Source organism: Cygnus olor, chromosome 6 (genome assembly GCF_009769625.2).
Source record: "Cygnus olor isolate bCygOlo1 chromosome 6, bCygOlo1.pri.v2, whole genome shotgun sequence".
Taxonomy (NCBI): domain Eukaryota; kingdom Metazoa; phylum Chordata; class Aves; order Anseriformes; family Anatidae; genus Cygnus; species Cygnus olor.
Window position 1 is genome coordinate 6,165,400 of NC_049174.1, and position 10,789 is coordinate 6,176,188.

General features: G+C 38.5%; 1 long non-coding RNA gene across 1 annotated transcript; it reads right to left on the reverse strand.

Annotated features, from left to right (window-relative positions):
• Positions 1–306: 306 nt before the first annotated feature.
• On the reverse strand, positions 307–6,042 carry LOC121072601. Its single transcript, XR_005821340.1, has 3 exons — positions 5,964–6,042; positions 3,628–3,784; positions 307–343 (listed from the first exon to the last, which is right to left on the reverse strand). It is a non-coding gene; the product is annotated as an uncharacterized LOC121072601 (long non-coding RNA).
• Positions 6,043–10,789: the final 4,747 nt, after the last annotated feature.

The following is a 10,789-nucleotide window of genomic DNA, read 5'->3' on the forward strand; positions in this document are numbered from 1 at the left end:
AAATAAAATAGATCCTAGGGACCGTTCAGATTGCACAATGTCCCATGTGCACGCATAGTGGCAAGTACAGGAAGAGCACTGACCTTTACTTGGCTGACACAGGCCTGTGCTTTGGAGATGTGTTCCAAGAAAGCCAATTAGAAACAAATGATCGATCACCTTTACTTTCTCCAGCTTTTCTTGTTCTTATCTGGAGTATTTTAGCTGCATTGCTACTTTGCCAGCATTTAAAAGTGTACAGCTTCTCTGTATCACATGCATGAGAACAGGGCTATTCCATGTTCAGGAAGAATGAGTTGTTCATATGACTTACACATTTGCTCTTTTTCTTCATGTTTCTAACCTAAAGAAAGAGAAAGGGAAGGAAGGAGGAATATTGTTCTCAAAAGCTTATAGCGATGAGAACTGCAATGTAATATCCAAAAATGTTCACTCAAACTACTTCGAGGTCTCCAACAGTGTCCAGTGGATGCTCAGGGAAAGAATAAATTTAAAAAAAAAAAAAAAAAAGATGTCTCCTTAGTTCCTAAAGAGCTCTCCCTGCTTCTGAGCATCAGGAGTCACAAACTCCATCAGTGCTGCAATGTGATATCTGTTCTGGTGTCAATGCTCTTCATGTGGAAGCATAATGACTGCTGGGAACCACGCCATAAATCCCATGTTGCTAATAATGGACAGAGATGTTTTTTGGATCAAATAGCAGCAATCAGAGCATTTGCAGCAGAGAGATACGACCCTGTTTTTGTTAACGTAAACCTACAACAATTCAGTAAACTGCCACAGCAAGATGTATTTCATAAATCAAGAGTAAAATGCCTCCATTCCCTGCTAAATTCTTATTGCTCGAACCCTAGGTGCAATCCTAGTTGTACTGAAAGTAATGACAATATTCCCACTGACTTCCACGGGTGCAGGTTTTCACTCAGTGAAGCCACAGGGGTTTCAAAACACCGCTTTTAGCTACACAGGAAAGCATGAGTAACTTCATGTGTTTGGTTTTCCTTTTGCAGTAACTGAGCAGAGTTACATATATTTTCTTACAATCAATTATACAGTCTCTTCCACTTCTATTAACTATTGACTATTGTGTGATACATTTATTATTTCAAGTAATATACAAGACCTCATACCTACTTATTGACAATGTGCTAAGTTAGGTACCTTTTGGGCAATTTTCCAGCTTGAAAGACCAATTGTTAACAAAGTGAACACCAGACATCTCAACATCCTTGGCTGTTATCATTTTGAGCAAAAATGTACATATTAATCAGCTAATCACTAATTCCTGAAACCCCTAAATGCAATATTGGCAGATCTGCTTAAAAAGCATTCCCAAGCTTTCATGGCTGTTGTTGCATTTACTTAAGGAATCATCTGTCACATAAATGGCTAGTTAGTAAAATCGACTAATTACCAGAGAAGTTAAATGGAGAAATAAATCTCATAAGCTCAAGACTATTGAAATGTTGTCATCCTTTCCCACTCAAAGCCACTAGAAAGGCTTGAGAAATACCTCTCCATTTTGAAAGCCTTTTACGTATGTGAAATGTATCCCATTTCATCCATTTTCTGTTGTACCTTACTGAACAAGGGCTTCATTTTTTTATATATTAAAATGCATGCAGTAGATTACAAAATACAGTTGAAAAGTCTCTGAGTCCTGTTTTTCTCTTGCTTTCTATTTGAAATACTTGTTTTGCCCTTTAAGATCATTTTAGCACATTAGCCAATTTTGAGAAGTATTCCTGTGCATGCTTTGGAACTATTCTATGAATTTATCATAGATCAGACCTTTGGGACTTAAAAATCTTTAGATCCATGTTTAATTTATGTTAATGTTTGTTCTAACTCTTCTGTGGTATCTGTTCACAGTGGAAATCCACTAGGTGTATATATATGCTTTAGACTCCCTTGATATTTGTTCTATAGAACACTTAAAATCAGTTTAATGTTTAAGCTAAAATTAGCACTTCAATTGCTTCCCTTTCCTCTTATCTTAATAAATGGGAGTATCTTAATGAAGGAAGTAGGAAACAGATGGGCACGTTGTCAAAGTGTGAAGCTGAATGATTTTGGTGATAACACACACACACTAACAACACAATACTTTTAACCTCTAATACTCCAACTACTTTTATAAACATAGTAATCCCAATGTTTTCTTTTCCACAAACAAAAAAAAAATTAGAGACTCGTTGGAGGAAAAAATGTCATGTCTTGGTTGTATGACCAAGAACCGACCCCTTGTTCTCCAGAGTGTCAGCCCCAAACACTCTGAATTGGGAAGCCAGATAAAAAGACATCATGTTCCCCTTGAGCACTTGTAGTGAAAACCTCCCCAACCCTAGAAATCTTGTAAAAGCATAGAGGATAAGTGTATCTTCTTAGTTTATCTCTGATTTACCTCATAATGCATCAAACACATTAACAGTGTTTTAACTGACATGATGTGGGAGTTGGGATAATGCTATCCAGCATGCAGACCACTAATGGCTTCTTAATTACAAAACTGTTGTAGGCTGCATGGTTAGCTGCACTGTAACGCTCATCGCCCCTTTTCCCCTATCTTAGCTTTTCAGTATTAATGACTGTTTTAATCTTGCCATCATTTTGTTCAGATCTTTCTTTGACAATTTCTCTATTACTTATTTTGGGTAGCTCAGTTACAGTGTTGACATTCGTATTAATTGGTCTCTTCTGGCATCTGCAGTTTCAGTTTGGAGCTGATTCAGGAAAAGGCCATAAAATCATAGCACTACTTCTTCTACAATTTTCTGCTATTTAGGATGCATACAACTCCACTTTAGAGCTTTTACAGATGCATCCGTAATGCCCCTCACGATCATTTTAAGAAAAAAACGTCTCACACAACACTTGTGTTCATGATATACAAACAATTCAGTTTCCTTCCTCCGTTCCTGTGAGTATACAGTATTTTTTCCTCATAACTGTGACAAAAGAAAGCTCCAAAGTTCAAAAGAAATAAAACTGAGATATTGGTTCCTCTGATTTAATATCTTGCATCTATCCAGTTTGCTATGTGGACTACTATCATCTGCTACAGATATCATCCTTAAAACATCATGACCTGGTTATTCCCGCTCTCCTTTTTCCATGGTATAAATCAGAAGCATCTCGACTGCAGTCAACTGAGTTACACCTCTATAAAAGCGTGATAAGAATCACAATATACAATAACAACATCAAATATCTATTTCTTCTACTCAGGAAACAAATAAGATCACAGATAAAACACTGTGACAAACATTGGCAATTTGGCTTTCTAATAACAGGATATTCAAATGTTTGAAACAAACCAGAGAAACAAAATCAAAGGAGAGTTTACATTCCATCTTCTACAACAGCAGTATTCAGGAATGTGAAGTGGGAAAAAAAAATATCTCCGCTATCAGAAAAAAAATAAAATAAATAAAAAAATAAAACAAAGAACTTGTTCACACAGCAAGACCCAGGCTTTAAATAGAGAACAATACTTCGCTTTCCTTTTCACTAAGAAATAAATTGAAAACCAGCCCAATACAAGCACAAGCTGAAGAGAAGCAGCTGTGTCCATTAGGTAAAGCTGAACACTGTGGACATCCAGCCCAGCTTCCAAGTTCTGCCTACCTGTGAATGCGTCAGAAAATGCACAGCAGTCCCTGCAGCAAGCACTCATTTTCAACTTTTGTCATGTCTTATTGCTGTTATTTTGTTCAGTAATTATAACGAGGAGGTTATACAAGGAGATAAACTTTTGTTCTGATTCCATGTGTCCAGTGGATCCCTGCAAGGATGGAAATTCTCTGCTATTGACTTCAAGACAAGCATACAGTGAGTGAAACTCAGATCAAATTAGCAGTACTAAATAACAAATACATTGCATATACATTAACCACCCTGACTTACAGCTAAAGCAATACATTTGGTTTCTATAGCCCTAGAATGGTTTAAGTTAATCCGTCATAAAGAACTGCACTCTCTCTGGCAGCTGCATCTTTCCTTGAGCATTTGGAAAAATACTATTTTAAGCTTGGGTGTAGAAATTTGCATCCTGTGTGCAGAAGTGTTGGAAACACTAGACAGGAATATGGCTCCAGTACAGATTCCTGGACGTTATTTTCAGTGTCTGCACTCTGCTAATTCTTTAATATCTGTACGTACACATACATTTTTACTTCTCTCAGGTAACTACAGGAAAATGTAAGAAACTTCAGAGAGAGATTACAGCACATTTACTTCATTCAATTGAATCCAATGCTCTTTTAGTACTGCCTAATAGAAATCAATCCATTTTGCTGACACCTGACTGCTATGAACAGTATAACATGTTATTGTGGCTGTCATTTAACCATTCTCCTATGTAAAGTGCTGCATGTCAAACTAAAAACTGCAGAGCCTCCCGCAGAGATGGTATAACCGTCATGCAAGCTTCTTATTTAATTAGATAAGGGACTCGCACGCTCTCCTCTCTCCCCCATCAGCACATCAGGTTCGCAGTGTGTTAAACTCTTACCATGGCTTTATCACCCAAAATTTGTATTCATGTAAAACATTCCTTCTGCTGAAACATTGAAACTCCAACTCCAGATCCAGTGCATGGTGTTCATTTTGGGTCTATTATATACTTCTAAATCAATTTAGAGCCCATTAAAGGTGCCAGATTGACCACAACATACAGTTCCTTTATTCCCCAGAAGCTCCAGAAGAGGCAAGAGCATTGCAAACTCCTACCTAAGGTGCCCAAGTGTGTCCATCATGACCTGGTGGAAAATAAAGTGATCACCAGGGATGGTTTATGTGGCATGAACACGGGATCATTAGTCTCCTTGTAGCTCTTGCCACCATGTGTCAGCTGTACTGCAAGCTGGTGCAAAACAGCCTGGCTTTAACACGCACACCGTGCAAATGTAATTCTTCCTGTCATTCCGGACTGACATCTGCAAGCCAAGAGCGAAAGGGTTTGTATTCTGTTATGAACTCCCCAAACTAGCCCAGTTCCCAGGAGCGACCTTTGGCTCAGCTATCCTGATTCATACAGGTTAGAAGAAGCACTCAGCTGAGGTACTTATAGCAATGGAAGTTAGCTTTAGCTAGACTTGAGATGTGGAAAATGATAGCAGGCACTGCTTTGCTCAAGGGATTCATGTTTTTCCACCAGGTATTGCCCTGTAAAAACACAGACCAGGCTGGAAACAGCTACTGCTACCGTGCAAAGTCTGCACAGAGCAAATTGCTGCCACAGCCCTCGCTGCTCAGAGGGATCCTCTGCAAATCACAGTGAATAAAATGAGCTTTTCTTAATGCAGGCTACTTCATCATCTGTTTTACAAAGCAAATACCACAGCCTTCATGTTAAGTTTCACATAGTTCACCCCCTCTTTGCTGACAAAGAGAGACAAAGACAGGAGACATATTCACATTGAGATGCTGCAACAGAAGCAGATGGCCCAACTCTCCCAGGCTTTGGCATTTTTTCTCTTCTGATAACTTTGGTATTTTTGTCTCCCCCTCCACCCTTTTTGGTGCCATCTGTACCCTCCTCTGTTTCTTTGGCTGCCATGTTATTTTCTTAGCTCAGCTTCCCTGGGAAGCAACGCTTATGTTGCCCTGGTCCTTATAAAAACTCAATGCCATGGGACAACACAATCTGATGGAGGGACAGGACCCTCAATCATTAGACTCCTGTGAATTTCACAACATGTCTCAGGGGTGTCCCATTACTGCTCCTACTGTGGGAAGCTCCTCCGTGAGACCATTCACAGGCACTCAGGACACATGGGCAAAAGCCCCAAGTGAGTGCATCACATGTGCTGTCGCTGCTGTGGTCAGGAACCGCTACAAGTAACAGCCATTAGTAGTTTTTGAGATCCTACCATACTCCAGTATTTCATATATTTTGCAAATGTTTAATACAGCTTTTACCCTCTGTATTTTCCCTGTCGTGCCTTTTTGGCAATGCTTACATGTTTATCCATCCACCACCAAGCCAGGCTAGATTTCCTCTGCCGTGCAGCTGTTGATCCTCTCCTCCAAGGCCTCTTTTGCGCATCTGCCAAGAACAAGAGGCAGGTGAGAAAACAAGCAGGAGACAAAGTAAAGGGAATTTTTCGCTTTGCTCTTGTCCAGCATGTATCATGAAAATAAAACCCATAAAACTTTTATTCCATTGCTTTAGACTTCCAGCCAGCACAGACCTCAGTGGACAGGCGCCTCTTTGCATTGGTTCGTGATCTGGTAGCGAGACCAACTGCCATAAAACACACCTCACTGAAAGTATGCTGCTTACTATCGCATGACAGAGCTTATATCAGAAAATTACTGGATTCATTTCCATCATTCAAAATGCTTTGCATTTACCTACATTTTATAAATGAGCTCATATATTGAAATGAATACTCTATATTTAAATTTAGTTTCTATAAAGTTCTGCCTCTGTATGGATATTAGTGCGAACCAAGGATCGGCTGTTTGAACTCTCTAGCCCTTACACTCAGATTTAAATTAGTATTTTGCTTTTAATTCTCACTGTGCTTTCACTGCTCTCAGGGAACAATAGGGAAGCCCTCTTGTAGTTAATTTACCACCTGAAGACACTAAATAAAAGTTGCAGGGCCTCATTTATTAAACCTCTCCATAAGATTGGAAACATTAGGCAACCAGTCAAGGCTGTGTTTTTATTCAACATTTCCATCAGGGAAATTAGAGCACCACTCCAAACAAACACAAGGGATTCCAACAAACTCCTGCCCGCTGCTGCTGATGCATGAGGGCTCAGGACCACGATAAAGGCTCTTTTGCTGTAAAAGTCAGAAGATGTGCACTGAATAAAGCTGGCTGACAGGGAACATTTTTAGTCTATGAGATTTGGACATTTGGTTCTCTCTTAATTCATAACATAAAGCATTTTTAGATGTTGCACAAAACAGACGACCTGTAACACATTCATGTTGGAAACATTAACACACTCAGTTTCCAAAATGAACTTGCTACCCCAAACCTCAGCAGCTGCTGACAGAAACAAAAATATGTTAAAGTCAGTTTGAGCATAACCTGCACCTACAGAAGAAAACAGCAAAATGAAGAGACTGAGGTAATAAAAATGTTTACTTAAAAGCTTTTACTCTGTGCATGATTTGGCATAACACAACAGCATACCATAGATTATTATTATGGCTGAATTGTATCAATGTAAATGAAATGCTGTTTTTACATTTGGATTTCTTTCCCCCTAAAGAAATTTCCTCCACTCTTCAAACTTTCTCATGAATTGAGACATTTTGCAAAGGTATAGTTGCTATTGTTTATAAAACGTCAACGTTTCCTGTGAAGCACACAGAGATATTCCCAACATCTCTTTTTCTCAAACTGAGCATGAGAATTATTGCTGAGCTCCTGGTTCGATCATCTCATATTCATCTCTCTAACAGCATGGAAAACAGCTTCAGAAGGAACAAGTATTTGCCTAGCTCACTGAAAGTACAGCAAATGCTGAAGGTCAAGTTGGCACGAATGTGCACATCAGTCCCAAGGTACCTTTCTTTAATAGCATTGGCAACTACATATTGGTACATGGGAACATATGAAAATTTCTGCCAAGTATAACTTGAGACAAATTATGGTAAGCACATATCCCCTTTGACTGAAGGTCAGTATAATGCAACAAGGTAATTCTGCATATCTCATTGGGATGAACAACATGTCTAGAGAAACCAGCCTGGATCAGATCTGTTTGCTACACTTGCAGTGACGTGGCACAGGCATTATTTTGGCCTTCAGAGACACTCGCATTCATGGGAACCCTGGTGCAGGACGCTCCAGGTGTCCTGATATAGATATGTTTGGGTCTCTTCCAGCATGCTTTCATGGTGTGTGAATAAAGGCAGTAAGCAGCAAAAGCAAGCCTGCTGGATGGGCACTCACAACTCTGAAGTCCAGCCGTAGAGGAGGACAGTCTGCCTCCGCCATGAGTTAATGGGTCATCGTTCTGCAGAGGCACTCAGCATGCACCTGCATATAGCTAATGGGCACCAGATGCAATGAAGATTTTATACCACAAACCTATTCATATTGTGCTTTAAAAAAAAAAAAAAAAAAAAAAAAAAAACACATCTGAGATGGAGAGAAACATGCAGAAGAAACTCAGTGATACGACCTTTCTTCCATAGCTTGACCTTATATTAAAAGATTTTAAAGCTTTTTCTGTACTAAATTAGGCAACTAGGCTGAAAGGCAAATTTCTTGGCTTGTTTTACATATGTACCATCCCATAAACAGGTATACTCATTCATGTATATATGCTTATGCCACTAAAAAAAATGGCACCAACTATAGGAATATTACCACGAAAACTGTTGAAATAAAAAGTCAAATCTAAACAATGGTATTTATACAAATTCTCATAAACTGACAAAGTGATAGGGATACAAACCTATATTCTGTTTGCCCCATAGCCCTGCCAATAAGACATCTACTATGAAAAACAAAAGCCATTTAGTAGAAGAGCTATGAGTAGAAAGGTGATCAGCTTAGTATTGGTTCTGTTAATAAAATGCAGTTAATACTATTCTCAAAACAATCTCATTAAAAACATGTCTCAACTTGAAAGGATAGTGAGACTATGCAGATGTTTATAAGCAGTCTGAAATACCAACATGGTCTTATCATAGTCACCATTTATTTTGTCATCACAGTTATATCTATTCTATTAGTGAACCCGGCCTCCTATGTTTGAGTTCTTTTATTTATGGCCACTATTTGTTGTGCCAAATTTGAGTTTAGAACCTAATCCTAAAACAACTGTGAATGTAATTATTTTCATCCAAGCCCAGTAGGATTGCCTGGGGGCTTAGACACGTGCTGGAGAGACGCCCACTACCTTATATTCCTCAGAGTAAAGACCACTGTTTTTGCTAGTTTCTAAGTCCTAATGGATTACATCTCTCAGAAATGAAAAAGTAAAAAAAAAAAAAAAAAATGAATATTACCTCATCATTTCACTTTCTGGAACAAAGAGTAATTAAACAAAGGATTACTTAATTAGAATAATGTATCCCATATATTTTTGAAAGCTAAACAAGCAAGCATTATGTACATCCTTCTTTTACTACAAGCAATAATAAATTTCTAAACTCCTTCAATAAATTAATGTTAATTTAGCTTTCCACAAACATGAGTGAAAAAGAAAAATTATCTTCATGAGAACAGAAACATCACAATCCAGTTTAGTAATACCAGCAATTTCATACTGATATGAATTTTGTTTAAAAGGTGACCTAGACAATGAAGCAAGTATAATTAAATTGGAAACAGCCAATTCAATAAAGTATTGATGTCAAAAGTAATAATAAGAGGAAATTTTAGTGCAGCACTCATCTGCAAAAAGGATTATTTTGGAATAATGATATACTTATGTAAATAATTTTGAAACATAAAATGCCTGACAATGGTTGATTGGAAAATAATATTAAAAAGTGGTTTTATTTTAATAGATTACAAAACAAGTAAAAAGTGAAACAATATTGCTATCATTAAATGGCACTACTGGTAACAAAGAAGGCATATCGATTTGGATGAATTTTACAGATAATATACTTTCTGGTATGAAATGGTCAAGTACAAAAAAAGTTTAACCCAACTCAAGCATTAAAAATAGTGCTTGTGTTAAAATTATATTATGTTTTCCAGAAAGGGCAAGTCACTGCACGGGTATTCAGTGAAAATATTAACCACTCCCACTACATACGAGAAGAGTGAGAGAAATCGGCTAGTGCATAAAGGTGCATTTCACCCACTAGCAATACAGTGGATAAGCCTCCCAACACATCTTTCCTTTGTTTCTGTAGAAAATCAAGGCAAGGTTGAATATCAACTCAGCATGAAATATTGATCCTCTGGTCCAGCATGCTTACTGGAATGAGGTCTGTATGGTAAGAGATCCGGTAGAGTGCTACAGCAGAGATCATGCAGAGACAACTCTGGACAGTCTTTAACCATTGACGTGAAGTTGGCCTGTTCAGTGCACAACGCATTTTCAATAAATGGATGTCCCACTGACCCAAGATGGAGCAATATGCTCCCATTTGACCTCCACAAATCTCACGCCATTCCAGTCCAAATACAAGATATGTGGCCTAGTCCTTTTTCTTTTTTTAAAAAAAAAATATATTTGAAATACAAATAAAAGTGAAAAACACCAAACCATCAGAATAAATTGCTATCCTGCACAAACAGTTCTTCCAGAAAGAAAATTGTCAGCCCACAAACAAGACAGACTTTTGTACTGTTGCTAATTGAGCAATAGTCTCACCTCTGAAGTTTATTCTGTTTTGAAACACTACCAACTGTTCTCCCTGAAAAGAAACTGAGTGCCTCATAAACGTGAGCTCCTAGACGTGTCCACGCACATAGGAGAAGCATTAATATAACACCATCTGTTTCTTCTTTCCAAGCACTTTTGCCATTTGCTGCAGGAACCATTTGGCTTTCCCAACCACTGTCCTGCCCAGACAGTCATCCCCTCCTCATCTGCTCCCATGGGGAAGTTTCAGGTGGGACAGAAGCATCCTGCAGGCAGGTCCAGCCTTCTGGCCACCAGCTGGACCAGGAGATCTTAATGCAGTTCTGGGAAGTGGTTGGATATCACAGCAGCAACACCATTGGGTGTTAGGAGGAAGAGTCTGAATAATAACATATTAATTACCCTCCTTCAGCTGTGAAGCACTCTGCTAACCTGTGAGCTTGGCCCTCCTCTGGATCTCTAACAAATTTATAACCAAACTGATTCTCTGCA